This window comes from Carcharhinus amblyrhynchos, unplaced genomic scaffold (assembly GCF_965287045.1).
Source record: "Carcharhinus amblyrhynchos unplaced genomic scaffold, sCarAmb.v2.hapA chromosome_334, whole genome shotgun sequence".
Lineage (NCBI taxonomy): Eukaryota > Metazoa > Chordata > Chondrichthyes > Carcharhiniformes > Carcharhinidae > Carcharhinus > Carcharhinus amblyrhynchos.
Window position 1 is genome coordinate 141,065 of NW_027650074.1, and position 20,179 is coordinate 161,243.

At 55.5% G+C, this 20,179-nt stretch overlaps 21 non-coding genes and 5 pseudogenes across 21 annotated transcripts; all 26 read left to right on the plus strand.

The window, feature by feature from the left end:
* Positions 1 to 1,593: 1,593 nt before the first annotated feature.
* Positions 1,594 to 1,767, plus strand: LOC145339132 (U2 spliceosomal RNA; annotated as a pseudogene).
* Positions 1,768 to 1,982: 215 nt separating this feature from the next.
* LOC145339135 (U2 spliceosomal RNA) lies at positions 1,983 to 2,122 on the plus strand (annotated as a pseudogene).
* Positions 2,123 to 6,070: 3,948 nt separating this feature from the next.
* On the plus strand, positions 6,071 to 6,243 carry LOC145339128 (U2 spliceosomal RNA; annotated as a pseudogene).
* A 215-nt stretch (positions 6,244 to 6,458) lies between these two features.
* LOC145339150 (U2 spliceosomal RNA) lies at positions 6,459 to 6,650 on the plus strand. Its single transcript, XR_013885968.1, has one exon. It is a non-coding gene; the product is annotated as a U2 spliceosomal RNA (small nuclear RNA).
* Positions 6,651 to 6,865: 215 nt separating this feature from the next.
* On the plus strand, positions 6,866 to 7,057 carry LOC145339161 (U2 spliceosomal RNA). Its single transcript, XR_013885979.1, has one exon. It is a non-coding gene; the product is annotated as a U2 spliceosomal RNA (small nuclear RNA).
* Positions 7,058 to 7,272: 215 nt separating this feature from the next.
* LOC145339137 (U2 spliceosomal RNA) lies at positions 7,273 to 7,412 on the plus strand (annotated as a pseudogene).
* Positions 7,413 to 11,360: 3,948 nt separating this feature from the next.
* LOC145339130 (U2 spliceosomal RNA) lies at positions 11,361 to 11,532 on the plus strand (annotated as a pseudogene).
* Positions 11,533 to 11,747: 215 nt separating this feature from the next.
* On the plus strand, positions 11,748 to 11,939 carry LOC145339172 (U2 spliceosomal RNA). Its single transcript, XR_013885990.1, has one exon. It is a non-coding gene; the product is annotated as a U2 spliceosomal RNA (small nuclear RNA).
* A 215-nt stretch (positions 11,940 to 12,154) lies between these two features.
* Positions 12,155 to 12,346, plus strand: LOC145339178 (U2 spliceosomal RNA). The gene has a single exon (XR_013885995.1). It is a non-coding gene; the product is annotated as a U2 spliceosomal RNA (small nuclear RNA).
* A 215-nt stretch (positions 12,347 to 12,561) lies between these two features.
* On the plus strand, positions 12,562 to 12,753 carry LOC145339184 (U2 spliceosomal RNA). Its single transcript, XR_013886001.1, has one exon. It is a non-coding gene; the product is annotated as a U2 spliceosomal RNA (small nuclear RNA).
* Positions 12,754 to 12,968: 215 nt separating this feature from the next.
* On the plus strand, positions 12,969 to 13,160 carry LOC145339129 (U2 spliceosomal RNA). Its single transcript, XR_013885958.1, has one exon. It is a non-coding gene; the product is annotated as a U2 spliceosomal RNA (small nuclear RNA).
* A 215-nt stretch (positions 13,161 to 13,375) lies between these two features.
* LOC145339141 (U2 spliceosomal RNA) lies at positions 13,376 to 13,567 on the plus strand. Its single transcript, XR_013885959.1, has one exon. It is a non-coding gene; the product is annotated as a U2 spliceosomal RNA (small nuclear RNA).
* A 215-nt stretch (positions 13,568 to 13,782) lies between these two features.
* LOC145339142 (U2 spliceosomal RNA) lies at positions 13,783 to 13,974 on the plus strand. Its single transcript, XR_013885960.1, has one exon. It is a non-coding gene; the product is annotated as a U2 spliceosomal RNA (small nuclear RNA).
* Positions 13,975 to 14,189: 215 nt separating this feature from the next.
* On the plus strand, positions 14,190 to 14,381 carry LOC145339189 (U2 spliceosomal RNA). Its single transcript, XR_013886006.1, has one exon. It is a non-coding gene; the product is annotated as a U2 spliceosomal RNA (small nuclear RNA).
* Positions 14,382 to 14,596: 215 nt separating this feature from the next.
* On the plus strand, positions 14,597 to 14,788 carry LOC145339143 (U2 spliceosomal RNA). Its single transcript, XR_013885961.1, has one exon. It is a non-coding gene; the product is annotated as a U2 spliceosomal RNA (small nuclear RNA).
* A 215-nt stretch (positions 14,789 to 15,003) lies between these two features.
* Positions 15,004 to 15,195, plus strand: LOC145339144 (U2 spliceosomal RNA). Its single transcript, XR_013885962.1, has one exon. It is a non-coding gene; the product is annotated as a U2 spliceosomal RNA (small nuclear RNA).
* A 215-nt stretch (positions 15,196 to 15,410) lies between these two features.
* On the plus strand, positions 15,411 to 15,602 carry LOC145339182 (U2 spliceosomal RNA). Its single transcript, XR_013885999.1, has one exon. It is a non-coding gene; the product is annotated as a U2 spliceosomal RNA (small nuclear RNA).
* A 215-nt stretch (positions 15,603 to 15,817) lies between these two features.
* Positions 15,818 to 16,009, plus strand: LOC145339145 (U2 spliceosomal RNA). Its single transcript, XR_013885963.1, has one exon. It is a non-coding gene; the product is annotated as a U2 spliceosomal RNA (small nuclear RNA).
* Positions 16,010 to 16,224: 215 nt separating this feature from the next.
* Positions 16,225 to 16,416, plus strand: LOC145339146 (U2 spliceosomal RNA). Its single transcript, XR_013885964.1, has one exon. It is a non-coding gene; the product is annotated as a U2 spliceosomal RNA (small nuclear RNA).
* A 215-nt stretch (positions 16,417 to 16,631) lies between these two features.
* LOC145339147 (U2 spliceosomal RNA) lies at positions 16,632 to 16,823 on the plus strand. Its single transcript, XR_013885965.1, has one exon. It is a non-coding gene; the product is annotated as a U2 spliceosomal RNA (small nuclear RNA).
* Positions 16,824 to 17,037: 214 nt separating this feature from the next.
* Positions 17,038 to 17,229, plus strand: LOC145339123 (U2 spliceosomal RNA). The gene has a single exon (XR_013885955.1). It is a non-coding gene; the product is annotated as a U2 spliceosomal RNA (small nuclear RNA).
* A 215-nt stretch (positions 17,230 to 17,444) lies between these two features.
* LOC145339148 (U2 spliceosomal RNA) lies at positions 17,445 to 17,636 on the plus strand. Its single transcript, XR_013885966.1, has one exon. It is a non-coding gene; the product is annotated as a U2 spliceosomal RNA (small nuclear RNA).
* Positions 17,637 to 17,851: 215 nt separating this feature from the next.
* On the plus strand, positions 17,852 to 18,043 carry LOC145339149 (U2 spliceosomal RNA). Its single transcript, XR_013885967.1, has one exon. It is a non-coding gene; the product is annotated as a U2 spliceosomal RNA (small nuclear RNA).
* Positions 18,044 to 18,258: 215 nt separating this feature from the next.
* LOC145339151 (U2 spliceosomal RNA) lies at positions 18,259 to 18,450 on the plus strand. Its single transcript, XR_013885969.1, has one exon. It is a non-coding gene; the product is annotated as a U2 spliceosomal RNA (small nuclear RNA).
* A 215-nt stretch (positions 18,451 to 18,665) lies between these two features.
* Positions 18,666 to 18,857, plus strand: LOC145339124 (U2 spliceosomal RNA). Its single transcript, XR_013885956.1, has one exon. It is a non-coding gene; the product is annotated as a U2 spliceosomal RNA (small nuclear RNA).
* Positions 18,858 to 19,072: 215 nt separating this feature from the next.
* LOC145339179 (U2 spliceosomal RNA) lies at positions 19,073 to 19,264 on the plus strand. The gene has a single exon (XR_013885996.1). It is a non-coding gene; the product is annotated as a U2 spliceosomal RNA (small nuclear RNA).
* Positions 19,265 to 20,179: the final 915 nt, after the last annotated feature.

A 20,179-nucleotide genomic window follows, 5' to 3' on the forward strand; every position in this document is an offset into this window, starting at 1 on the left:
TTCGAGCTGGCCTCGGGAGCCAAAGTCAACCAGGGAAAGAGCGAGGCCATGTTCTTTGGGAACTGGGCCGACAAATCCTTTGTCCCCTTCACCGTCAGGGCAGAGTACCTGAAGGTGCTGGGGATATGGTTCGGAGCGGCAGGGGCATGCATCAAAAACTGGGAGGAGCGCATCGCGAAAGCCAGGCAGAAACTCGGCTTGTGGGAGCAACGCTCACTCTCCATAACAGGGAAAAACCTGGTGATCCGGTGCGAGTTGCTGTCCGTGTTGTTGTACGTGGCGCAGGTGTGGCCTATCCCCAAATCCTGCGCTGCAGCAGTGACACAGGCCATCTTCAAATTTATCTGGAGATCAAAGATGGATCGCGTCCGGAGGGAGGCGATGCACAAATCTCCAGAGAACGGAGGGAAAGACATTCCCAACGCCGCCCTCATCCTGATGGCCACCTTTGTGTGCGGCTGCATCAAGCTGTGCGTAGATCCTCGGTACACCAACAGCAAGTGCCACTACTTTTTGAGGTTCTACCTGTCCCGAGTGTTGCGAAGGATGGGTCTGGCCACACTGCCGCGGAACGCTCCGAGTAGTTGGACCGTACCGCAGCACCTGTCCTTCGTGGAGAAATTTTTCCGCAAACACACCTTTGACCACAAGGCGATTAAGCAGTGGTCAGCGCGTAACGTCCTTGGGGCCCTGAGAGAAAAGGAGACGGCGGATCCTGTCGGATGGTTCCCTGAGCAGACTGTCAGTGTCATCTGGCAGAACGCCTCATCACCAGAACTGACAAACAAGCACCAAGATCTGGCTTGGCTGGTGGTGAGAAGGGCACTCCCCGTCAGATCCTTTATGCACGCTCGAGGTCTCAACATCACCGCACGCTGCCCTCGAAGCGGCTGCGGGGCTGACGAGACGGTCGCACACCTCCTTCTGGAATGTGCCTTTGCAAAGAAGGTCTGGAGCGAGATGCAGTGGTATTTGTCGAGGTTCGTCCCGAGCAGCTCGGTGACGCAGGAGTCTGTGCTCTACGGGCTGTTTCCGGGAACGCACACCGAGACAAATATCAACTGCTGCTGGAAGGTCATCAACTCGGTGAAGGACGCACTTTGGTCCGCCCGAAACTTGCTGATCTTCCAGCTGAAAGAACTGTCCTCGACCGAGTGTTGCAGACTGGCACATTCCAAGGTCCAGGACTACGTGCTAAGGGACGGGCTGAAGCTTGGGGCAGCCGCCGCAAAGGCACAATGGGGAAAGGCCACACTGTAAGGCCTTTTAACGGAGGCAGACCGAGGGCCCAGGAACTGCAGAATACCCTCGACCTGCGTAACTGTGTGCCAATCTGAGCACTAACGGCACACAGTAATCTTTTAAGGCGTGTATATAGTTTTTAAGTATTGAAATGTAATCATGGTAATTAGTACAAATATGTAAATTTTGAGACATGGACATAGTTTTTTTTTAAGTACTGAAATGTTAAGTACTGAAATGTAGTCACTGTAGTTTTGGACAGATCTGCAAAAATGTTTTGATTCCGCATTGTTTTGCTACTCGAAGCCCTGTACACTGTAATAGATTACTTGAGATTTTTATGAATAAAGTATATTTTTGGAAAAAAAAAATCTGTTCTTATCAGTTTAATATCTGATAGTTCCCCGATCTGGGGACCAAATATTAACCTGATTTATGGAACAGGGCGCTGGGGAAAGGGGCTCGCTCCTACCACGCCACGCATCGACCTGGTCTTGCACTCTCTCCAGGAACGGTGCACTGACTCACAAGAGCATCAAAAACAGAACATGTGGCAGCACCTGCCTACTGGCACCGCAGGTGTCGACGGCAGAGTAAAGGACGCACACGCTGAGCCCCCTGCTGCGCTGCGACGCTACTGCAGCACTCAGGCAGGCTGACGGTTTTTCTGTGGCCAGCAAGCGGCGCGTGAAAGCCAGTGGCTGAGGAAGGGAGGGGGGCCAGCGGGGAATTGACGGGCTATCGCTTCTCGGCCTTTTGGCTAAGATCAAGTGTAGTATCTGTTCTTATCAGTTTAGACCCCTCAACGGTGACGAGAGAAAAGCTGCCAGACGACGACAGAACCTCAAGAGGCTCTTTTCAAAAGCGACGAAGAATCCACAGGTGACGGGGAGAACCGAGGCCATCGCAGCAGCAGCAGACCATCCAGACGGCCACCTGACTCCCACGATGTCACCCAGTCGCCGACGAGGATTTGAGGCAGGTTCGGACGGATATATCAGCCCTGCCGCCCTGCAGAACTTCGTCAGCACCACAGGAATGCGGAACCGGGTGCATGCTGACTGACGGACATGTAAGAACTGCCAAATCTTTTTGTACTTTAAAAATGTCTTTTAAGTTTGCCTCAGTAAATGTACGCAGTGTCAAAGATGGGTTGAGATGTGCGTCCACATTATCCTACCTGGCCAACGTCAAAGCCGACCTGCTGTTCCTGCAGGAGTGTGGGATCCCTCACCTCAGCAGCTACAGGCGCTGGTCGAGTGCGTGGTCCCACGGACCGTCCATCTGGTCAGGTGGGAACGACTGCCGTTCCTCGGGCCTCGGCATCCTGCTGCGGGGAGGTGGCTTCACCATCTCCGAAGTTAGGGAGGTGGTGGGGGGACGCCTTCTCGTAGCAGACGTCACGTACAAAGACTGCCCTCTCAGGCTGATTAATGTGTATGCCCCTGCCGCCAGAACCGAGCGGCTGGCGGTTTTTGAGCAGCTGCCACAGCTGCTCACCACCTCCAGGCCGGTCATTCTGGGTGGGGACTTCAATTGTATCCTAGACAAGGCCGACCGATCCAGCAGGGCTGAAAACAAACTGGACGCTACGTCCAGAGCCCTGCTGGAGACGGTCAAAGATGCCAAGCTGCTCGACGTCTTCAGCAACCCAGCAGACGGAGGGCAGCGCAGGTACACGTGGTCGCGGCCCGACGGGTCGGTTCGCTCCAGGATCGACTTTATGTTTGTGTCCCGCGCGCTCACGGTCAGGCCCACCGACGTCAGGCCGGTGTTCTTTTCTGACCACTGCCTCCTGCTGGCCGACTGTCAGCTGGAGGCAAACCAGAAAGTGGGCAGGGGGTCCTGGAAGCTGAATGTAGAACTGTTGACCCCAGAGAACCTCGAGGAACTCAGGAGGGATTACCACGGTTGGAGGACCGTCAAACCCTTCTTTGAGTCTCCATCGCTCTGGTGGGAAACCATCAAAGGCAACATCAAAAGGTTCTTCATTCGCAAAGGGGTTCAGAAGGCCAGGGAGAGACGGCGGGACATGTCCCAACTCCAGAAAAGCATGCAGGAACTGCTCCAACTGCAGTCGATGGGGGTCGATGTCAAGGAGGAGCTCCAGGAGGTGAAGAGCCTGCAAGCCTCGCTCTTTGCCTCGGAGGCCGCCAAGGTCATCTTCCGGTCCAGGGTCCGCTCCGTGGAGCAGGACGAAAAGTGCTCACGCTTCTTCTTCCAGAAGGTGCACAGAGAAACCTCTGTGATCAGCAGCCTGAAGGAAGAGGACGGCTCAGTGGGGTCATCGCAGTCTGACATTCTGAGGATCTGCAAATCCTTCTATGCCGGACTGTATGACCTGAAGCCGACAGACAGCACGGCCTCCCAGTCTTTCCTGTCGTCTATCACGCAGGTCTTAGACGACGGTGAGCGGGACAGCCTGGAGAGACCGGTATCTCTGGAAGAGCTGACCAAGGCCGTCGAGTCCTTGCAGAAGGGTAAAACTCCCGGAAGCGACGGCTTACCGGCGGAGTTTTACTCGGCGTTGTGGGACTTGACGGGCCCGGACCTCCTGGAAGTATACGAGAGTATGCTTCTGGAGGGCAGGATGTCAGAATCCATGAGGAAAGGCATCATTACCCTCATCTACAAGCAGAAGGGGGAGAGGGAAGAAATTCGGAATTGGCGACCCATTTCACTATTGAACGTGGATTACAAAATTCTGGCCAAGGTCATCGCCAACCGGGTCAAGTCTGCTCTGGGGTCAGTAATCCATCCTGATCAAACCTGTGCTGTACCCGGCAGGAAGATCTCTGACAGCCTGGCGCTACTCAGGGATACGATCGCCTACGTGCAGGACAGGCAGGTGGATACCTGCCTCATCAGCCTCGACCAGGAGAAGGCGTTTGACAGAATATCGCACAACTACATGATGGATGTGCTCTCCAAAATGGGTTTTGGGGAGGGAATACGCAATTGGATCCGGCTGCTCTACACAGACATCAGTAGCGCAGTCTCAGTCAACGGGTGGGAAACAGATAGCTTCCAAATCAGGTCTGGAGTCAGACAGGGCTGCCCTCTCTCCTCCGTCCTTTTTGTGTGTTGCATTGAACCCTTTGCCCAGGCCCTCAGAAGCGACCCAGGCATCAAAGGGGTGACAATCCCAGGCAGCGGAGGCACGCAGGTCAAAGCCTCCCTGTACATGGATGACGTGGCTGTGTTCTGCTCGGACCCCTCGTCTGTCCGCAGGCTCCTCCAGGTCTGCGAGCAGTTCGAGCTGGCCTCGGGAGTCAAAGTCAACCAGGGAAAGAGCGAGGCCATGTTCTTTGGGAACTGGGCCGACAAATCCTTTGTCCCCTTCACCGTCAGGGCAGAGTACCTGAAGGTGCTGGGGATATGGTTCGGAGCGGCAGGGGCATGCATCAAAAACTGGGAGGAGCGCATCGCGAAAGCCAGGCAGAAACTCGGCTTGTGGGAGCAACGCTCGCTCTCCATAACAGGGAAAAACCTGGTGATCCGGTGCGAGTTGCTGTCCGTGTTGTTGTACGTGGCGCAGGTGTGGCCTATCCCCAAATCCTGCGCTGCAGCAGTGACGCAGGCCATCTTCAAATTTATCTGGAGATCAAAGATGGATCGCGTCCGGAGGGAGGCGATGCACAAATCTCCAGAGAACGGAGGGAAAGACATTCCCAACGCCGCCCTCATCCTGATGGCCACCTTTGTGTGCGGCTGCATCAAGCTGTGCGTAGATCCTCGGTACACCAACAGCAAGTGCCACTACTTTTTGAGGTTCTACCTGTCCCGAGTGTTGCGAAGGATGGGTCTGGCCACACTGCCGCGGAACGCTCCGAGTAGTTGGACCGTACCGCAGCACCTGTCCTTCGTGGAGAAATTTTTCCGCAAACACACCTTTGACCACAGGGCGATTAAGCAGTGGTCAGCGCGTAACGTCCTTGGGGCCCTGAGAGAAAAGGAGACGGCGGATCCTGTCGGATGGTTCCCTGAGCAGACTGTCAGTGTCATCTGGCAGAACGCCTCATCACCAGAACTGACAAACAAGCACCAAGATCTGGCTTGGCTGGTGGTGAGAAGGGCACTCCCCGTCAGATCCTTTATGCACGCTCGAGGTCTCAACATCACCGCACGCTGCCCTCGAAGCGGCTGCGGGGCTGACGAGACGGTCGCACACCTCCTTCTGGAATGTGCCTTTGCAAAGAAGGTCTGGAGCGAGATGCAGTGGTATTTGTCGAGGTTCGTCCCGAGCAGCTCGGTGACGCAGGAGTCTGTGCTCTACGGGCTGTTTCCGGGAACGCACACCGAGACAAATATCAACTGCTGCTGGAAGGTCATCAACTCGGTGAAGGACGCACTTTGGTCCGCCCGAAACTTGCTGATCTTCCAGCTGAAAGAACTGTCCTCGACCGAGTGTTGCAGACTGGCACATTCCAAGGTCCAGGACTACGTGCTAAGGGACGGGCTGAAGCTTGGGGCAGCCGCCGCAAAGGCACAATGGGGAAAGGCCACACTGTAAGGCCTTTTAACGGAGGCAGACCGAGGGCCCAGGAACTGCAGAATACCCTCGACCTGCGTAACTGTGTGCCAATCTGAGCACTAACGGCACACAGTAATCTTTTAAGGCGTGTATATAGTTTTTAAGTATTGAAATGTAATCATGGTAATTAGTACAAATATGTAAATTTTGAGACATGGACATAGTTTTTTAAGTACTGAAATGTAGTCACTGTAGTTTTGGACGGATCTGCAAAAATGTTTTGATTCCGCATTGTTTTGCTACTCGAAGCCCTGTACACTGTAATAGATTACTTGAGATTTTTATGAATAAAGTATATTTTTGGAAAAAAAAATCTGTTCTTATCAGTTTAATATCTGATAGTTCCCCGATCTGGGGACCAAATATTAACCTGATTTTTGGAACAGGGCGCTGGGGAAAGGGGCTCGCTCCTACCACGCCACGCATCGACCTGGTCTTGCACTCTCTCCAGGAACGGTGCACTGACTCACAAGAGCATCAAAAACAGAACATGTGGCAGCACCTGCCTACTGGCACCGCAGGTGTCGACGGCAGAGTAAAGGACGCACACGCTGAGCCCCCTGCTGCGCTGCGACGCTACTGCAGCACTCAGGCAGGCTGACGGTTTTTCTGTGGCCAGCAAGCGGCGCGTGAAAGCCAGTGGCTGAGGAAGGGAGGGGGGCCAGCTGGGAATTGACGGGCTATCGCTTCTCGGCCTTTTGGCTAAGATCAAGTGTAGTATCTGTTCTTATCAGTTTAATATCTGATAGTTCCCCGATCTGGGGACCAAATATTAACCTGATTTTTGGAACAGGGCGCTGGGGAAAGGGGCTCGCTCCTACCACGCCACGCATCGACCTGGTCTTGCACTCTCTCCAGGAACGGTGCACTGACTCACAAGAGCATCAAAAACAGAACATGTGGCAGCACCTGCCTACTGGCACCGCAGGTGTCGACGGCAGAGTAAAGGACGCACACGCTGAGCCCCCTGCTGCGCTGCGACGCTACTGCAGCACTCAGGCAGGCTGACGGTTTTTCTGTGGCCAGCAAGCGGCGCGTGAAAGCCAGTGGCTGAGGAAGGGAGGGGGGCCAGCTGGGAATTGACGGGCTATCGCTTCTCGGCCTTTTGGCTAAGATCAAGTGTAGTATCTGTTCTTATCAGTTTAATATCTGATAGTTCCCCGATCTGGGGACCAAATATTAACCTGATTTTTGGAACAGGGCGCTGGGGAAAGGGGCTCGCTCCTACCACGCCACGCATCGACCTGGTCTTGCACTCTCTCCAGGAACGGTGCACTGACTCACAAGAGCATCAAAAACAGAACATGTGGCAGCACCTGCCTACTGGCACCGCAGGTGTCGACGGCAGAGTAAAGGACGCACACGCTGAGCCCCCTGCTGCGCTGCGACGCTACTGCAGCACTCAGGCAGGCTGACGGTTTTTCTGTGGCCAGCAAGCGGCGCGTGAAAGCCAGTGGCTGAGGAAGGGAGGGGGGCCAGCGGGGAATTGACGGGCTATCGCTTCTCGGCCTTTTGGCTAAGATCAAGTGTAGTATCTGTTCTTATCAGTTTAGACCCCTCAACGGTGACGAGAGAAAAGCTGCCAGACGACGACAGAACCTCAAGAGGCTCTTTTCAAAAGCGACGAAGAATCCACAGGTGACGGGGAGAACCGAGGCCATCGCAGCAGCAGCAGACCATCCAGACGGCCACCTGACTCCCACGATGTCACCCCGTCGCCGACGAGGATTTGAGGCAGGTTCGGACGGATATATCAGCCCTGCCGCCCTGCAGAACTTCGTCAGCACCACAGGAATGCGGAACCGGGTGCATGCTGACTGACGGACATGTAAGAACTGCCAAATCTTTTTGTACTTTAAAAATGTCTTTTAAGTTTGCCTCAGTAAATGTACGCAGTGTCAAAGACGGGTTGAGATGTGCGTCCACATTATCCTACCTGGCCAACGTCAAAGCCGACCTGCTGTTCCTGCAGGAGTGTGGGATCCCTCACCTCAGCAGCTACAGGCGCTGGTCGAGTGCGTGGTCCCACGGACCGTCCATCTGGTCAGGTGGGAACGACTGCCGTTCCTCGGGCCTCGGCATCCTGCTGCGGGGAGGTGGCTTCACCATCTCCGAAGTTAGGGAGGTGGTGGGGGGACGCCTTCTCGTAGCAGACGTCACGTACAAAAACTGCCCTCTCAGGCTGATTAATGTGTATGCCCCTGCCGCCAGAACCGAGCGGCTGGCGGTTTTTGAGCAGCTGCCACAGCTGCTCACCACCTCCAGGCCGGTCATTCTGGGTGGGGACTTCAATTGTATCCTAGACAAGGCCGACCGATCCAGCAGGGCTGAAAACAAACTGGACGCTACGTCCAGAGCCCTGCTGGAGACGGTCAAAGATGCCAAGCTGCTCGACGTCTTCAGCAACCCAGCAGACGGAGGGCAGCGCAGGTACACGTGGTCGCGGCCCGACGGGTCGGTTCGCTCCAGGATCGACTTTATGTTTGTGTCCCGCGCGCTCACGGTCAGGCCCACCGACGTCAGGCCGGTGTTCTTTTCTGACCACTGCCTCCTGCTGGCCGACTGTCAGCTGGAGGCAAACCAGAAAGTGGGCAGGGGGTCCTGGAAGCTGAATGTAGAACTGTTGACCCCAGAGAACCTCGAGGAACTCAGGAGGGATTACCACGGTTGGAGGACCGTCAAACCCTTCTTTGAGTCTCCATCGCTCTGGTGGGAAACCATCAAAGGCAACATCAAAAGGTTCTTCATTCGCAAAGGGGTTCAGAAGGCCAGGGAGAGACGGCGGGACATGTCCCAACTCCAGAAAAGCATGCAGGAACTGCTCCAACTGCAGTCGATGGGGGTCGATGTCAAGGAGGAGCTCCAGGAGGTGAAGAGCCAGCAAACCTCGCTCTTTGCCTCGGAGGCCGCCAAGGTCATCTTCCGGTCCAGGGTCCGCTCCGTGGAGCAGGACGAAAAGTGCTCACGCTTCTTCTTCCAGAAGGTGCACAGAGAAACCTCTGTTATCAGCAGCCTGAAGGAAGAGGACGGCTCAGTGGGGTCATCGCAGTCTGACATTCTGAGGATCTGCAAATCCTTCTATGCCGGACTGTATGACCTGAAGCCGACAGACAGCACGGCCTCCCAGTCTTTCCTGTCGTCTATCACGCAGGTCTTAGACGACGGTGAGCGGGACAGCCTGGAGAGACCGGTATCTCTGGAAGAGCTGACCAAGGCCGTCGAGTCCTTGCAGAAGGGTAAAACTCCCGGAAGCGACGGCTTACCGGCGGAGTTTTACTCGGCGTTGTGGGACTTGACGGGCCCGGACCTCCTGGAAGTATACGAGAGTATGCTTCTGGAGGGCAGGATGTCAGAATCCATGAGGAAAGGCATCATTACCCTCATCTACAAGCAGAAGGGGGAGAGGGAAGAAATTCGGAATTGGCGACCCATTTCACTATTGAACGTGGATTACAAAATTCTGGCCAAGGTCATCGCCAACCGGGTCAAGTCTGCTCTGGGGTCAGTAATCCATCCTGATCAAACCTGTGCTGTACCCGGCAGGAAGATCTCTGACAGCCTGGCGCTACTCAGGGATACGATCGCCTACGTGCAGGACAGGCAGGTGGATACCTGCCTCATCAGCCTCGACCAGGAGAAGGCGTTTGACAGAATATCGCACAACTACATGATGGATGTGCTCTCCAAAATGGGTTTTGGGGAGGGAATACGCAATTGGATCCGGCTGCTCTACACAGACATCAGTAGCGCAGTCTCAGTCAACGGGTGGGAAACAGATAGCTTCCAAATCAGGTCTGGAGTCAGACAGGGCTGCCCTCTCTCCTCCGTCCTATTTGTGTGTTGCATTGAACCCTTTGCCCAGGCCCTCAGAAGCGACCCAGGCATCAAAGGGGTGACAATCCCAGGCAGCGGAGGCACGCAGGTCAAAGCCTCCCTGTACATGGATGACGTGGCTGTGTTCTGCTCGGACCCCTCGTCTGTCCGCAGGCTCCTCCAGGTCTGCGAGCAGTTCGAGCTGGCCTCGGGAGCCAAAGTCAACCAGGGAAAGAGCGAGGCCATGTTCTTTGGGAACTGGGCCGACAAATCCTTTGTCCCCTTCACCGTCAGGGCAGAGTACCTGAAGGTGCTGGGGATATGGTTCGGAGCGGCAGGGGCATGCATCAAAAACTGGGAGGAGCGCATCGCGAAAGCCAGGCAGAAACTCGGCTTGTGGGAGCAACGCTCGCTCTCCATAACAGGGAAAAACCTGGTGATCCGGTGCGAGTTGCTGTCCGTGTTGTTGTACGTGGCGCAGGTGTGGCCTATCCCCAAATCCTGCGCTGCAGCAGTGACGCAGGCCATCTTCAAATTTATCTGGAGATCAAAGATGGATCGCGTCCGGAGGGAGGCGATGCACAAATCTCCAGAGAACGGAGGGAAAGACATTCCCAACGCCGCCCTCATCCTGATGGCCACCTTTGTGTGCGGCTGCATCAAGCTGTGCGTAGATCCTCGGTACACCAACAGCAAGTGCCACTACTTTTTGAGGTTCTACCTGTCCCGAGTGTTGCGAAGGATGGGTCTGGCCACACTGCCGCGGAACGCTCCGAGTAGTTGGACCGTACCGCAGCACCTGTCCTTCGTGGAGAAATTTTTCCGCAAACACACCTTTGACCACAAGGCGATTAAGCAGTGGTCAGCGCGTAACGTCCTTGGGGCCCTGAGAGAAAAGGAGACGGCGGATCCTGTCGGATGGTTCCCTGAGCAGACTGTCAGTGTCATCTGGCAGAACGCCTCATCACCAGAACTGACAAACAAGCACCAAGATCTGGCTTGGCTGGTGGTGAGAAGGGCACTCCCCGTCAGATCCTTTATGCACGCTCGAGGTCTCAACATCACCGCACGCTGCCCTCGAAGCGGCTGCGGGGCTGACGAGACGGTCGCACACCTCCTTCTGGAATGTGCCTTTGCAAAGAAGGTCTGGAGCGAGATGCAGTGGTATTTGTCGAGGTTCGTCCCGAGCAGCTCGGTGACGCAGGAGTCTGTGCTCTACGGGCTGTTTCCGGGAACGCACACCGAGACAAATATCAACTGCTGCTGGAAGGTCATCAACTCGGTGAAGGACGCACTTTGGTCCGCCCGAAACTTGCTGATCTTCCAGCTGAAAGAACTGTCCTCGACCGAGTGTTGCAGACTGGCACATTCCAAGGTCCAGGACTACGTGCTGAGGGACGGGCTGAAGCTTGGGGCAGCCGCCGCAAAGGCACAATGGGGAAAGGCCACACTGTAAGGCCTTTTAACGGAGGCAGACCGAGGGCCCAGGAACTGCAGAATACCCTCGACCTGCGTAACTGTGTGCCAATCTGAGCACTAACGGCACACAGTAATCTTTTAAGGCGTGTATATAGTTTTTAAGTATTGAAATGTAATCATGGTAATTAGTACAAATATGTAAATTTTGAGACATGGACATAGTTTTTTAAGTACTGAAATGTAGTCACTGTAGTTTTGGACGGATCTGCAAAAATGTTTTGATTCCGCATTGTTTTGCTACTCGAAGCCCTGTACACTGTAATAGATTACTTGAGATTTTTATGAATAAAGTATATTTTTGGAAAAAAAATCTGTTCTTATCAGTTTAATATCTGATAGTTCCCCGATCTGGGGACCAAATATTAACCTGATTTTTGGAACAGGGCGCTGGGGAAAGGGGCTCGCTCCTACCACGCCACGCATCGACCTGGTCTTGCACTCTCTCCAGGAACGGTGCACTGACTCACAAGAGCATCAAAAACAGAACATGTGGCAGCACCTGCCTACTGGCACCGCAGGTGTCGACGGCAGAGTAAAGGACGCACACGCTGAGCCCCCTGCTGCGCTGCGACGCTACTGCAGCACTCAGGCAGGCTGACGGTTTTTCTGTGGCCAGCAAGCGGCGCGTGAAAGCCAGTGGCTGAGGAAGGGAGGGGGGCCAGCTGGGAATTGACGGGCTATCGCTTCTCGGCCTTTTGGCTAAGATCAAGTGTAGTATCTGTTCTTATCAGTTTAATATCTGATAGTTCCCCGATCTGGGGACCAAATATTAACCTGATTTTTGGAACAGGGCGCTGGGGAAAGGGGCTCGCTCCTACCACGCCACGCATCGACCTGGTCTTGCACTCTCTCCAGGAACGGTGCACTGACTCACAAGAGCATCAAAAACAGAACATGTGGCAGCACCTGCCTACTGGCACCGCAGGTGTCGACGGCAGAGTAAAGGACGCACACGCTGAGCCCCCTGCTGCGCTGCGACGCTACTGCAGCACTCAGGCAGGCTGACGGTTTTTCTGTGGCCAGCAAGCGGCGCGTGAAAGCCAGTGGCTGAGGAAGGGAGGGGGGCCAGCGGGGAATTGACGGGCTATCGCTTCTCGGCCTTTTGGCTAAGATCAAGTGTAGTATCTGTTCTTATCAGTTTAATATCTGATAGTTCCCCGACCTGGGGACCAAATATTAACCTGATTTTTGGAACAGGGCGCTGGGGAAAGGGGCTCGCTCCTACCACGCCACGCATCGACCTGGTCTTGCACTCTCTCCAGGAACGGTGCACTGACTCACAAGAGCATCAAAAACAGAACATGTGGCAGCACCTGCCTACTGGCACCGCAGGTGTCGACGGCAGAGTAAAGGACGCACACGCTGAGCCCCCTGCTGCGCTGCGACGCTACTGCAGCACTCAGGCAGGCTGACGGTTTTTCTGTGGCCAGCAAGCGGCGCGTGAAAGCCAGTGGCTGAGGAAGGGAGGGGGGCCAGCTGGGAATTGACGGGCTATCGCTTCTCGGCCTTTTGGCTAAGATCAAGTGTAGTATCTGTTCTTATCAGTTTAATATCTGATAGTTCCCCGATCTGGGGACCAAATATTAACCTGATTTTTGGAACAGGGCGCTGGGGAAAGGGGCTCGCTCCTACCACGCCACGCATCGACCTGGTCTTGCACTCTCTCCAGGAACGGTGCACTGACTCACAAGAGCATCAAAAACAGAACATGTGGCAGCACCTGCCTACTGGCACCGCAGGTGTCGACGGCAGAGTAAAGGACGCACACGCTGAGCCCCCTGCTGCGCTGCGACGCTACTGCAGCACTCAGGCAGGCTGACGGTTTTTCTGTGGCCAGCAAGCGGCGCGTGAAAGCCAGTGGCTGAGGAAGGGAGTGGGGCCAGCGGGGAATTGACGGGCTATCGCTTCTCGGCCTTTTGGCTAAGATCAAGTGTAGTATCTGTTCTTATCAGTTTAATATCTGATAGTTCCCCGATCTGGGGACCAAATATTAACCTGATTTTTGGAACAGGGCGCTGGGGAAAGGGGCTCGCTCCTACCACGCCACGCATCGACCTGGTCTTGCACTCTCTCCAGGAACGGTGCACTGACTCACAAGAGCATCAAAAACAGAACATGTGGCAGCACCTGCCTACTGGCACCGCAGGTGTCGACGGCAGAGTAAAGGACGCACACGCTGAGCCCCCTGCTGCGCTGCGACGCTACTGCAGCACTCAGGCAGGCTGACGGTTTTTCTGTGGCCAGCAAGCGGCGCGTGAAAGCCAGTGGCTGAGGAAGGGAGCGGGGCCAGCGGGGAATTGACGGGCTATCGCTTCTCGGCCTTTTGGCTAAGATCAAGTGTAGTATCTGTTCTTATCAGTTTAATATCTGATAGTTCCCCGATCTGGGGACCAAATATTAACCTGATTTTTGGAACAGGGCGCTGGGGAAAGGGGCTCGCTCCTACCACGCCACGCATCGACCTGGTCTTGCACTCTCTCCAGGAACGGTGCACTGACTCACAAGAGCATCAAAAACAGAACATGTGGCAGCACCTGCCTACTGGCACCGCAGGTGTCGACGGCAGAGTAAAGGACGCACACGCTGAGCCCCCTGCTGCGCTGCGACGCTACTGCAGCACTCAGGCAGGCTGACGGTTTTTCTGTGGCCAGCAAGCGGCGCGTGAAAGCCAGTGGCTGAGGAAGGGAGGGGGGCCAGCGGGGAATTGACGGGCTATCGCTTCTCGGCCTTTTGGCTAAGATCAAGTGTAGTATCTGTTCTTATCAGTTTAATATCTGATAGTTCCCCGATCTGGGGACCAAATATTAACCTGATTTTTGGAACAGGGCGCTGGGGAAAGGGGCTCGCTCCTACCACGCCACGCATCGACCTGGTCTTGCACTCTCTCCAGGAACGGTGCACTGACTCACAAGAGCATCAAAAACAGAACATGTGGCAGCACCTGCCTACTGGCACCGCAGGTGTCGACGGCAGAGTAAAGGACGCACACGCTGAGCCCCCTGCTGCGCTGCGACGCTACTGCAGCACTCAGGCAGGCTGACGGTTTTTCTGTGGCCAGCAAGCGGCGCGTGAAAGCCAGTGGCTGAGGAAGGGAGGGGGGCCAGCTGGGAATTGACGGGCTATCGCTTCTCGGCCTTTTGGCTAAGATCAAGTGTAGTATCTGTTCTTATCAGTTTAATACCTGATAGTTCCCCGATCTGGGGACCAAATATTAACCTGATTTTTGGAACAGGGCGCTGGGGAAAGGGGCTCGCTACTACCACGCCACGCATCGACCTGGTCTTGCACTCTCTCCAGGAACGGTGCACTGACTCACAAGAGCATCAAAAACAGAACATGTGGCAGCACCTGCCTACTGGCACCGCAGGTGTCGACGGCAGAGTAAAGGACGCACACGCTGAGCCCCCTGCTGCGCTGCGACGCTACTGCAGCACTCAGGCAGGCTGACGGTTTTTCTGTGGCCAGCAAGCGGCGCGTGAAAGCCAGTGGCTGAGGAAGGGAGGGGGGCCAGCTGGGAATTGACGGGCTATCGCTTCTCGGCCTTTTGGCTAAGATCAAGTGTAGTATCTGTTCTTATCAGTTTAATATCTGATAGTTCCCCGATCTGGGGACCAAATATTAACCTGATTTTTGGAACAGGGCGCTGGGGAAAGGGGCTCGCTCCTACCACGCCACGCATCGACCTGGTCTTGCACTCTCTCCAGGAACGGTGCACTGACTCACAAGAGCATCAAAAACAGAACATGTGGCAGCACCTGCCTACTGGCACCGCAGGTGTCGACGGCAGAGTAAAGGACGCACACGCTGAGCCCCCTGCTGCGCTGCGACGCTACTGCAGCACTCAGGCAGGCTGACGGTTTTTCTGTGGCCAGCAAGCGGCGCGTGAAAGCCAGTGGCTGAGGAAGGGAGGGGGGCCAGCGGGGAATTGACGGGCTATCGCTTCTCGGCCTTTTGGCTAAGATCAAGTGTAGTATCTGTTCTTATCAGTTTAATATCTGATAGTTCCCCGATCTGGGGACCAAATATTAACCTGATTTTTGGAACAGGGCGCTGGGGAAAGGGGCTCGCTCCTACCACGCCACGCATCGACCTGGTCTTGCACTCTCTCCAGGAACGGTGCACTGACTCACAAGAGCATCAAAAACAGAACATGTGGCAGCACCTGCCTACTGGCACCGCAGGTGTCGACGGCAGAGTAAAGGACGCACACGCTGAGCCCCCTGCTGCGCTGCGACGCTACTGCAGCACTCAGGCAGGCTGACGGTTTTTCTGTGGCCAGCAAGCGGCGCGTGAAAGCCAGTGGCTGAGGAAGGGAGGGGGGCCAGCTGGGAATTGACGGGCTATCGCTTCTCGGCCTTTTGGCTAAGATCAAGTGTAGTATCTGTTCTTGTCAGTTTAATATCTGATAGTTCCCCGATCTGGGGACCAAATATTAACCTGATTTTTGGAACAGGGCGCTGGGGAAAGGGGCTCGCTCCTACCACGCCACGCATCGACCTGGTCTTGCACTCTCTCCAGGAACGGTGCACTGACTCACAAGAGCATCAAAAACAGAACATGTGGCAGCACCTGCCTACTGGCACCGCAGGTGTCGACGGCAGAGTAAAGGACGCACACGCTGAGCCCCCTGCTGCGCTGCGACGCTACTGCAGCACTCAGGCAGGCTGACGGTTTTTCTGTGGCCAGCAAGCGGCGCGTGAAAGCCAGTGGCTGAGGAAGGGAGGGGGGCCAGCTGGGAATTGACGGGCTATCGCTTCTCGGCCTTTTGGCTAAGATCAAGTGTAGTATCTGTTCTTATCAGTTTAATATCTGATAGTTCCCCGATCTGGGGACCAAATATTAACCTGATTTTTGGAACAGGGCGCTGGGGAAAGGGGCTCGCTCCTACCACGCCACGCATCGACCTGGTCTTGCACTCTCTCCAGGAACGGTGCACTGACTCACAAGAGCATCAAAAACAGAACATGTGGCAGCACCTGCCTACTGGCACCGCAGGTGTCGACGGCAGAGTAAAGGACGCACACGCTGAGCCCCCTGCTGCGCTGCGACGCTACTGCAGCACTCAGGCAGGCTGACGGTTTTTCTGTGGCCAGCAAGCGGCGCGTGAAAGCCAGTGGCTGAGGAAGGGAGGGGGGCCAGCGGGGAATTGACGGGCTATCGCTTCTCGGCCTTTTGGCTAAGATCAAGTGTAGTATCTGTTCTTATCAGTTTAATATCTGATAGTTCCCCGATCTGGGGACCAAATATTAACCTGATTTTTGGAACAGGGCGCTGGGGAAAGGGGCTCGCTCCTACCACGCCACGCATCGACCTGGTCTTGCACTCTCTCCAGGAACGGTGCACTGACTCACAAGAGCATCAAAAACAGAACATGTGGCAGCACCTGCCTACTGGCACCGCAGGTGTCGACGGCAGAGTAAAGGACGCACACGCTGAGCCCCCTGCTGCGCTGCGACGCTACTGCAGCACTCAGGCAGGCTGACGGTTTTTCTGTGGCCAGCAAGCGGCGCGTGAAAGCCAGTGGCTGAGGAAGGGAGGGGGGCCAGCTGGGAATTGACGGGCTATCGCTTCTCGGCCTTTTGGCTAAGATCAAGTGTAGTATCTGTTCTTATCAGTTTAATATCTGATAGTTCCCCGATCTGGGGACCAAATATTAACCTGATTTTTGGAACAGGGCGCTGGGGAAAGGGGCTCGCTCCTACCACGCCACGCATCGACCTGGTCTTGCACTCTCTCCAGGAACGGTGCACTGACTCACAAGAGCATCAAAAACAGAACATGTGGCAGCACCTGCCTACTGGCACCGCAGGTGTCGACGGCAGAGTAAAGGACGCACACGCTGAGCCCCCTGCTGCGCTGCGACGCTACTGCAGCACTCAGGCAGGCTGACGGTTTTTCTGTGGCCAGCAAGCGGCGCGTGAAAGCCAGTGGCTGAGGAAGGGAGGGGGCCAGCTGGGAATTGACGGGCTATCGCTTCTCGGCCTTTTGGCTAAGATCAAGTGTAGTATCTGTTCTTATCAGTTTAATATCTGATAGTTCCCCGATCTGGGGACCAAATATTAACCTGATTTTTGGAACAGGGCGCTGGGGAAAGGGGCTTGCTCCTACCACGCCACGCATCGACCTGGTCTTGCACTCTCTCCAGGAACGGTGCACTGACTCACAAGAGCATCAAAAACAGAACATGTGGCAGCACCTGCCTACTGGCACCGCAGGTGTCGACGGCAGAGTAAAGGACGCACACGCTGAGCCCCCTGCTGCGCTGCGACGCTACTGCAGCACTCAGGCAGGCTGACGGTTTTTCTGTGGCCAGCAAGCGGCGCGTGAAAGCCAGTGGCTGAGGAAGGGAGGGGGGCCAGCGGGGAATTGACGGGCTATCGCTTCTCGGCCTTTTGGCTAAGATCAAGTGTAGTATCTGTTCTTATCAGTTTAATATCTGATAGTTCCCCGATCTGGGGACCAAATATTAACCTGATTTTTGGAACAGGGCGCTGGGGAAAGGGGCTCGCTCCTACCACGCCACGCATCGACCTGGTCTTGCACTCTCTCCAGGAACGGTGCACTGACTCACAAGAGCATCAAAAACAGAACATGTGGCAGCACCTGCCTACTGGCACCGCAGGTGTCGACGGCAGAGTAAAGGACGCACACGCTGAGCCCCCTGCTGCGCTGCGACGCTACTGCAGCACTCAGGCAGGCTGACGGTTTTTCTGTGGCCAGCAAGCGGCGCGTGAAAGCCAGTGGCTGAGGAAGGGAGGGGGGCCAGCGGGGAATTGACGGGCTATCGCTTCTCGGCCTTTTGGCTAAGATCAAGTGTAGTATCTGTTCTTATCAGTTTAATATCTGATAGTTCCCCGATCTGGGGACCAAATATTAACCTGATTTTTGGAACAGGGCGCTGGGGAAAGGGGCTCGCTCCTACCACGCCACGCATCGACCTGGTCTTGCACTCTCTCCAGGAACGGTGCACTGACTCACAAGAGCATCAAAAACAGAACATGTGGCAGCACCTGCCTACTGGCACCGCAGGTGTCGACGGCAGAGTAAAGGACGCACACGCTGAGCCCCCTGCTGCGCTGCGACGCTACTGCAGCACTCAGGCAGGCTGACGGTTTTTCTGTGGCCAGCAAGCGGCGCGTGAAAGCCAGTGGCTGAGGAAGGGAGGGGGGCCAGCTGGGAATTGACGGGCTATCGCTTCTCGGCCTTTTGGCTAAGATCAAGTGTAGTATCTGTTCTTATCAGTTTAATATCTGATAGTTCCCCGATCTGGGGACCAAATATTAACCTGATTTTTGGAACAGGGCGCTGGGGAAAGGGGCTCGCTCCTACCACGCCACGCATCGACCTGGTCTTGCACTCTCTCCAGGAACGGTGCACTGACTCACAAGAGCATCAAAAACAGAACATGTGGCAGCATCTGCCTACTGGCACCGCAGGTGTCGACGGCAGAGTAAAGGACGCACACGCTGAGCCCCCTGCTGCGCTGCGACGCTACTGCAGCACTCAGGCAGGCTGACGGTTTTTCTGTGGCCAGCAAGCGGCGCGTGAAAGCCAGTGGCTGAGGAAGGGAGGGGGGCCAGCGGGGAATTGACGGGCTATCGCTTCTCGGCCTTTTGGCTAAGATCAAGTGTAGTATCTGTTCTTATCAGTTTAATATCTGATAGTTCCCCGATCTGGGGACCAAATATTAACCTGATTTTTGGAACAGCGCGCTGGGGAAAGGGGCTCGCTCCTACCACGCCACGCATCGACCTGGTCTTGCACTCTCTCCAGGAACGGTGCACTGACTCACAAGAGCATCAAAAACAGAACATGTGGCAGCACCTGCCTACTGGCACCGCAGGTGTCGACGGCAGAGTAAAGGACGCACACGCTGAGCCCCCTGCTGCGCTGCGACGCTACTGCAGCACTCAGGCAGGCTGACGGTTTTTCTGTGGCCAGCAAGCGGCGCGTGAAAGCCAGTGGCTGAGGAAGGGAGGGGGGCCAGCTGGGAATTGACGGGCTATCGCTTCTCGGCCTTTTGGCTAAGATCAAGTGTAGTATCTGTTCTTATCAGTTTAATATCTGATAGTTCCCCGATCTGGGGGCCAAATATTAACCTGATTTTTGGAACAGGGCGCTGGGGAAAGGGGCTCGCTCCTACCACGCCACGCATCGACCTGGTCTTGCACTCTCTCCAGGAACGGTGCACTGACTCACAAGAGCATCAAAAACAGAACATGTGGCAGCACCTGCCTACTGGCACCGCAGGTGTCGACGGCAGAGTAAAGGACGCACACGCTGAGCCCCCTGCTGCGCTGCGACGCTACTGCAGCACTCAGGCAGGCTGACGGTTTTTCTGTGGCCAGCAAGCGGCGCGTGAAAGCCAGTGGCTGAGGAAGGGAGGGGGGCCAGCGGGGAATTGACGGGCTATCGCTTCTCGGCCTTTTGGCTAAGATCAAGTGTAGTAGGAGCGCATCGCGAAAGCCAGGCAGAAACTGGGCCTGTGGGAGAATCGCTCGCTCTCCATAACAGGGAAAAACCTGGTGATCCGGTGCGAGTTGCTGTCCGTGTTGTTGTACGTGGCGCAGGTGTGGCCTATCCCCAAATCCTGCGCTGCAGCAGTGACGCAGGCCATCTTCAAATTTATCTGGAGATCAAAGATGGATCGCGTCCGGAGGGAGGCGATGCACAAATCTCCAGAGAACGGAGGGAAAGACATTCCCAACGCCGCCCTCATCCTGATGGCCACCTTTGTGTGCGGCTGCATCAAGCTGTGCGTAGATCCTCGGTACACCAACAGCAAGTGCCACTACTTTTTGAGGTTCTACCTGTCCCGAGTGTTGCGAAGGATGGGTCTGGCCACACTGCCGCGGAACGCTCCGAGTAGTTGGACCGTCCCGCAGCACCTGTCCTTCGTGGAGAAATTTTTCCGCAAACACACCTTTGACCACAAGGCGATTAAGCAGTGGTCAGCGCGTAACGTCCTTGGGGCCCTGAGAGAAAAGGAGACGGCGGATCCTGTCGGATGGTTCCCTGAGCAGACTGTCAGTGTCATCTGGCAGAACGCCTCATCACCAGAACTGACAAACAAGCACCAAGATCTGGCTTGGCTGGTGGTGAGAAGGGCAC